Raw genomic sequence first — 8,407 nt, 5'->3', positions numbered from 1 at the left:
GCCATCGTGTCCTCTCCTTTGGTGATCCCAGGAGACTTACTTCCTCTCCAGCCTCTGACAAAGCCATTTCTTCTACAGCCAGTTCACAGGGAACAGCTTCTAAGACCCATTAAGTCTCTTGTCAAAGCTACACAAATTGGGCTCTAATTTGGAGTCGACCTGTGTTTGACTTCTGACTCTGACCCTCAGGTTCTTCATCTGTAAAATAAGGTAATAATATGAGTTCAGAGAGGACTAGCACCTCTGTCACCCAGTTCTTACCTGTGGCTCCAAGAAGCTGTATCATGCACAGCAGCCACGCCCCAGTGAAACTGTCTCAGTAGATAGGCTATACCATGCTGAAGGTAACTGACAGGCCTCCAACTGGTCAGTGAATTAGGGGGATGTCTACCCCAAGCACGTGAAGACTTCCTCTGGAGGAATGGGTGAATGAGAACAATTTATTCTAACAGCCATGAAGGTGGCTGAAGCAGGTGCTATGGAGTGCTTTGAGTCTGGTCAAGCATTGAAGACAACAAGGTTGTCACCAAGTTGTCTTGACTTTTCTCTTGGCACCAATGACTCTGGAAGAGAGAGTGAGGCTGATGACTCTGTGCCAGTCTGCCTCACTTAAATCCAATTCATGCACGAGTCAAGACATTGCTCCATGCAATGGAGCTGGTCCTTTTTGAAAATGAAGGATGAACAACATGTGCATTGCTACCTGCTGCCTACAGGCCAGTAAAATCAGACAAGCCCTTTCCTGCAGAAGCAGGGCTGAGGGAGTATGAAGATCTCAGATAGCTAAAGTGAAGAGTGATTATCTACAAATGCAGGCTATGGAGAATCCCTGAGGAGTTCTGCCAACTCCCTGAGTTTAACCTTTATCCGACCTAGCGGCATTGATTCACCTCAGACTGGAGCCTCTTATTCCCTTTCTATATCTTGGTATGAAACCACATAACCTCTAAAAGCTGTGGACCACCTGGGTTCATACTCTCGGCCTGAAATAAGCCCACTTTCCAGGGGCAGTTATGTGTGTACCCTCAGTCTCCTAAACCAGTTAAAAGATGAATACCCATCAAGTCACATTGAAACAGATGTGCACAGATCCTCTTACACCATTCCTGTTGGACTGAGAAGTAGAACCAAGTGGTTTGTTTGTATATTACTAAATTAACCCTATAGTTAGTATAAGGTAGGAGTGGTTTTTGTCTCTGTTCCTTGAAATACTGAACCTGACTAACACACCCCAAGGGGTGTTGTTAAGCAAAGAATTTTATAAACCTTTAAATACAATATAAGCTCTAGAACTTTTTTTTATTTTAAATTCATTTAATTATTTTTAGTTTACAACATTCAGTTCCACAAACTTTTGAATTCCAAATTTTCTCCCCCTCTCTCTTCTCCCGCCTTCACCCCTTCCCAAGATGGTATGAAATCCTATATAGGTTCCACATATATAGTCACATTAAACATATTTTCACATTAGTTATGTTGCAGAGAAGAATTATAACCAATAGAATGAACCATGAGAAAGAAGAAACAAAACAAAAAACAGAGAGAGAGCACATAGTTTGCTTCAATCCACATTCAGACTCCATCATTCTTTCTCTGGATATGGATAGCATGTTTCATCATGAGTCTTTTGGAATTGTTTTAGCATTGCTGAGGAGAGCTGGGTCTGTCAAAGTTAGTCATTGCACAATGTGGCTGTAACTGTGTACAATGTTCTCCTGGTTCTGCTCCCCTCACTCAGCATCAGTTCATATAAGTCCAGGTTTTTTTCTGAAAAAATGTGCTCTTCATTTCTTATAGCACAATAGTATTCCATTACATTCATATACCACAACTTGTTCAGCCATTCCCCAATTGATGGGCATTCCCTCAATTTCCAATTCTTTGCCACCACAAAAAGAGCTGTTGCAACTGTTTTTGCACATGTGGGTCCTTTGCTCTAGAACTTTAAAAAGGGTTAGCGGGGGAACCTTAGAGGCCTCTAAGACCATTTTACAAACAAACTCAAACAAACTCAAAGAGAAGTAACTTTCCCAAAGTCACAGTGGTATTAAGTTTCAGAGCAAGAATTCAAACCCTGGTCATCTCATTACAATGACATGGAAGATAGAGTACTGGGCCTAGAGTCAGGAAGACCTGAGCTCAGATCCAGCTTCAGACACTTACTAGTTGTGTGACCCTGGACAAATCACTTGACCTCTCTCCGACTCAGTTTTCTCAACTATAAAGTAGGTATATTGCACCCACCTCCCAGGGCTATTTTGAAGATCACATGAGATAATATTTATAAAGCGCTAAGCACAGTACTTAGCACACAGTAGGCACTTAATAAATGTGTGTTCCCTTCCCTCTATTATGTGCTCCTTTAACCATGTTTCCTCTCTATATAAATGTTGGTTATTATTATAATCATTAAGTGATAATATAAGAAAAAAACACCTAATAATTAGAACTGAGGGCTTCATCGGGAGGTAGTAAGCTCCTCCTCACTGGATATATTTAAGCAGAGGCTAGATGACCTAGGCTACTGGCTCACATCATGGAGATTTATATTCAAGTACAGGTCAGTCTTGTAGGCCTATAAGATTCCTTCCAACTTGGAAAGTCTATGATTCTACTTAGACAGAGGGCTTGGTTACCAGAAAGCGTGATAGAAATGTCCTAAGTTCTCATTGAAAACCACAAATCACTGCCTGTGATATCAGCTTCCAAACTCTTCTTCCTGGGCTTCGCATGTTACCCCTCCTCTCCTGCCTGCCCCTAAGAGGAAAGCACTAGCTTTCTAGTCGGGAGTATTTAACTTGTCGATACATTGTTGCTTGCATGTTGCCTCCCCTGTTAGAACGTAATTCTCCCGAGGACAGAGCTTTGGCCTCTCTTTGTGTCTCCGGAGCTTAGCACATTGTGTTTAAAACGCTTGTTGATAAAATACCTGTTAGCTGCATAACTATGAACAATTGCCAGGATTCTTTAAGACTCAGTTTCCTGGGGCAGCTAGGTGGAGTAGTGAGTAGAGCACCGGCCCTGGAGTCAGCAGGACCTGAGTTCAAATGGGGCCTCAGACACTTGACACACTTACTAGCTGTGTGACCTTGGGCAAGTCACTTAATCCCAATTGCCCTGCCTTCACCCCTCCAAAGGAAAAAAAAAAGGCTTAGTTTCCTTTATATTCTGACTATTCAGGAGGAAGGTACTTTAGAAACCATAGGTCAATGTATATATAGCAGCTATTAATCCCCTCCTAGGCTGTTCCACTTGTCTCAGACAGCCATTTGCCACTTACCTCATATGACTATTGATACCTCGGATTTCTTTGAAAACAGCTTGCTTATATCTTTTGACAATCTTATTCTTATAAATTTGAATCAGTTCTCTTTGTATCTTGTAAATAAGAGAAACTAGCTGGAAGGATTTTTTTTTGCCCGAGTTATGCTTCTCTTCCAATTTTAGCTGCATTTGGTTTGGTTTGTGTAAAATCTATTTAATTATAAAAATCAAATTGTCTACTTTATCACCTGCAATCCTTACAGTCCTTTGTTTAGTCATGAACTCTTCCCTGATCCATAGGTCTGAAGGGATATTTTTTCCTTGGTTCTCTGTTTATGATGTTACCTTTTAGGTCAAAGTCATGGACTCATTTGCGGCAGATGGGTGGTGCAGTGGATAGAGCACCAGGCCTGGAGTCAGGAAAACTCATCTTCCTAAGTTCAAATCCAGGATCAGATACTTACTAACTGTGCGACCTTGGCAAGTCACTCAACCTGTTTGCCTCAGTTTCCTGAGCTATAAAATGAGCTGGAGAGGGAAATGGCAAACTGCTCCAGTATATTTGCCAAGAAAACCCCAAATGGAGTCATGAAGAGGTGCGCATGACTGAAAAAATGACAGAGCAGCAACATGAACCCATTTTGAGTTTATCACACTTATACAGTGTGAGATTTTGGTCTATACAAGTCTCTACTGGATGGTTTCCAGTTTTCCCAGCAGCTTTTGTCATATAGTGAGCTTTTATTTCATTGATGGTTTATCAAACAATAGGTTATTGAGCTCGTCGTTTCTGTACATGGCATGCCTAATCTGTTCTACTCATCAACCTATTTCTTTTTTTTTGTAAATAGTATTTTATTTTTCCAATTACATGTAAAGATAGTTTTCAACCTTCATTTTTATAAGATTTTGAGTTTCAAATTTTTTCTCCCTCCCACCCCCTCTCCCCAAGATGGCAGGCAATCCGATATGTTATACATGTGCAATCATGTAAACATAGCTCCACATTAGTCATGTTAGCATGCTTCAATCTGCATTCAAACTCCATAGTTCTCTCTCTGGATGTGGATAGCATTTTCTATCACAAGTCTTTTGGAATTGTCTTGGATCGTTGCATTGTTGAGAAGTGCTAATTCAATCATAGCTGATCATTGAACAATGCTGCTGTTACTTGTACAATGTTCTCCTGGTTCTGCTCACCTCACTTAGTATCAGTTCATATAAGTCTTTCCAGGTTTTTCTTCATCAACATATCTCTTAGTCAGTACTAAATAATTCAGTACTAAATAATTTTAATGATTATTGCCTTGTAGTAATTTCATTTTTAAAATTATTTCCTAGAGATTGACCTTTTATTCCTCCAGAAGAATTTCATCATTACTTTCTAGCTCTAGAAAGTAATAATGAAAAACTCTAGAAAGCAATAATGAAATTCATCCCATCTCTTTTGTGTATAGTTCAATTTTCTTTATAAATATGTGATAAATTCAACATTTAACTTTCAAAGTTGTCTTGTTTGTCAGTGATCCTATCTGACCTACCTTCTCTTCTCTTCTGTTCATTAAAAAAATAATTCAACAACCCTCTTTCCTTTACTTTATCTTGTAATTTAGCAGATATTGGCACATGCTCTAAGGACTGGGCCAGCCAAGCCCTCCAATTCGCTTTTCTTTAATCATGTCTAACTCTCTTCTTCCTTCCACCCCAAATTAAAAAAAGAAAAAAATATTCTTAAGGTTTATTTTACAGAAAATTGAGGTTCAAATACCACATAGCTAATTAATTAGTGGTAGACCCAGGAGGAGCAATCAAAGTCAGTTGTCAGGTTAACTCCTGCCCTAGCTAATGACCCTTATCTGGATTTTGGAGTAGGGAGTGGGAAGGAAGAGGGATAGCTGGGAGATAAAGGGAAAGTGTAGGATAGGAAGGCATTCTCAGCATTTATCCTCCTGTTGATCTTAGCCTCATACCTTCTTAGCAGGGCAGGAGTGGTAGAGAGGCATGCAGCCAAAATGGCAAGAAAAAAGGAAATCTCGCAGGCAGACTTCCCCACCAAAGCTTCTGGGTCTTCTTACCTCCACCTAATGAGCCTGCCACCCACACACTGGGACTGGATGATAATTTGTTATGCATTCTGGGATTGTGCAATTCAGTGATTCTTCTGCCTAGCCTTGTTCTTTAAGTACCCCCATCGAGTCTTGTGGGTCCTTCAGCATTATTTCCAACTGCCCCTGCTCACTCTGTTGCCTTTGGCTGCTATTGGGAAGACCTCAAACAGTGGTACTAACCAGACGTTTTCTATCTGGCATCTGTAAACTTGTTCTTTTTAAATTTTATATTTCAATATAATTGGTTTTCTTTTTTAAATTTTTTATTTAATTTTTAATTTCTGGAATAAAATAAGCAATTCCATAACATAGTACCATTTTTTAAAAAGATGATTGCACATGAAACTGCAAATCTATTATGTACAACTTGCTATTCCTTTTACATATATAATGAAGTTATCTTTGCAAATTTCTTTTCCTTTTTTCCCTTTTTTTCTTTCTCCCCTCACCCTCTCCCTACCCTAGAGATGGTTATCGGTAATTAGACACAAATCAATGTATATATGTATATAAAATTATTCTATGCATACTTCTATTTATCACTTCTTTCTCTGGATGCAGATAGCATGTTTTGATCCTATATATGTTTATTTTATCCATTTTAAAACATGATTTTGAGGAGTCCTTGGCTCTGCTAAACTGCCAAAGAGATCCATGACACTCCCCACCCCCCAAAGGTCAAGAGTGCCTGCTCTAAGCAACTCTTGGCCATATTTGACTTCATCCAATGTGGTACAGTGGGAAGGAGCTGGATTTGTAGGCCAAGAACCTGGGTTAAAATTATGGTGTTCTGACTCTTACTCTGTGTGACCTTAAGCAGAACATTGAACTTTTCTGGCCTTAATTTTTTTATCTAGAAAAGGTGGGAGGTGGGGGAGAGTGGAGAACTAAGGTTTTACTCGATCTTCAGAATTTTGTTCTATTGCCCTAGATACAGGGCAATAAAATTTGGATTCGGTCAAAAGACTGCACTTAAGAATCTAGAAGTCCATATGTGGCCTTATGGCTGCAGATCCCCTAGCCCTGCAATGTAGAAACAACCCCCCCCCCCCAACTCTTCCTTCTTCCTCCTCCTCCCCATGCCCAATCCCACCTGAAAAGTGACAGTGAAAACAGATCCCCAGCGGGATTTGATGCCAAGGACCTAAAGGGAAGGTTGTGGTCATTTAGTCCTTCCTCTTTACCCAGGCCTTAGTTAGCCACATCTTTTTCTTGAAAAGCCCCAGAGAGACTTTAGCTGCCTCCACCCCCCCCCCTTCAATTTCATTATTATTAAATAATATTATTATTTTATATATAATATGGTATTTATTGGGTTTATTTATCATTATTTTTGTTTGTTTATTCATTTTATATATATATATATATATAAAACCTCCACCTCATATTCACTGTGCAGGTTGCTTTTTTGTGCCCCCTCCCACCCCCAGAACTACTCAACTGTCCCTTCTTAAGCCAGGTGGAAAGACAATGCAGGAAGGTGACTCCAGGCCCCTCAGTTTCCGGGCAAGGGTCTTCATAGGCTTATCTGTGTGTTGGGAACCCTGAAAGGAAAGGAAGGAGGTAGTGAGCAAGCTGAACCCAGACCTCAAACTTGTCTTCTGCCCTCTGTATATCCATCTGCAGCAGCAGGCAGGCAGGCCAGGTTAGACCAGGCTAGGCCAGACCATCACACCCCAATGGACTCCAGCCTTTGACATTGGCACATCATCCAGAGTAAGATATCACTGTCCTCTTCACCAAACTTTATGTGCCTCATCTTCTTCCCCAGGACTATCCTGTCACCCCCTCCAACAACTGCCAGCCCCCAGGAAGCAGGACTTAGCTTGAGGACTTTTTTTTGATTGCCTTCCTAGGTCTATCCCTAATTATATGACATTCTTTCCAGAACAGAGGAGAGTACACTGAACTGAAGCCCACCTGGAATCCAGCTCCCCCTAAACAAGCTTGGGGAGCCTACCTCAAGAGGCTCTAGTGTCCTATGGAAAAAGGCCAAAATGGCAGCTTACTTCCAACCTCACATGGCTCTCACTGCCCTCTGAGATGGATCCTCCCCTCCAGATCCAAATGGCAGAGATGGCGGAGACTGATGCTGTTTGCCCCATCTATTGGTATTTGTCTAGTCCTTTGCCTAAGAAATTCCTTCCAGATAATAGGATTACACATTTATAAAATGAAGGAAACTTAGAAGACCCAGAGAGGGGAAGGAACTTCTCCAAGATCATACAGATGGTAAGGGGCAAACTGGAACCCAGGTCTTCTGATTCCCAAACCAGTGCATTTATAATCCCACTATGTCTCACTACCTTTTCTTCCTTACAGATCCTCTTCATCCCTTCCTCCCCTCAAGGACCCTTCTCAGACTGAATCCCATATGGCTCCACTCTCCCTGGACTTCATAATCTCCCAGAACCCTCATAACCTGGAGGAGTTTTCATTTTTACTACTCCAGAGACAGTGTGGCAGCATATGTGTGTGTGTGTGTGTGTGTATTATATGTAGCAGTCTTTCTGGGAGTAGCCAAGTACACATGTTATCAGCATATGTGTATGAGTACATATGAACTCACGAATGTATATTTTCACATATGTTTGTGGACATGTGTACAAGTGCATAAAAGGGTAGATAGATTTATTTGTGTGTTTTTGTGTATGTATACAACATCATATATTGTATAATCCATATACAAGTATGCATATGTACATTGTTTCTTGTATCTGTGTGTGTATTGGCAAATTCATGCATGTAATTTTGGGTGTGGATGCACATGTATCATGTGCATATTTATATATGTGAGCAAACACATGCATATCATTGTAAATTTATCTGTATGTTATGTAAATTTGTGTGCACGTGATTAATTATATATTTCTGCATGTTAGTATATACATGTTAGTAAATGTATAAGTGTATGTGTTTGTACATTTGCATGTGATTGTATGTGAATATGGATGCAAATATGTCTATCTATATAAAATGTGTGAGTACATGCATGTACTTATTCTTATGTGTGTGGTAATGTGCATGCACATATA

The sequence above is a fragment of the Trichosurus vulpecula genome, chromosome 5 (assembly GCF_011100635.1).
Source record: "Trichosurus vulpecula isolate mTriVul1 chromosome 5, mTriVul1.pri, whole genome shotgun sequence".
Taxonomy (NCBI): domain Eukaryota; kingdom Metazoa; phylum Chordata; class Mammalia; order Diprotodontia; family Phalangeridae; genus Trichosurus; species Trichosurus vulpecula.
This window is presented reverse-complemented; position numbering follows the sequence as displayed.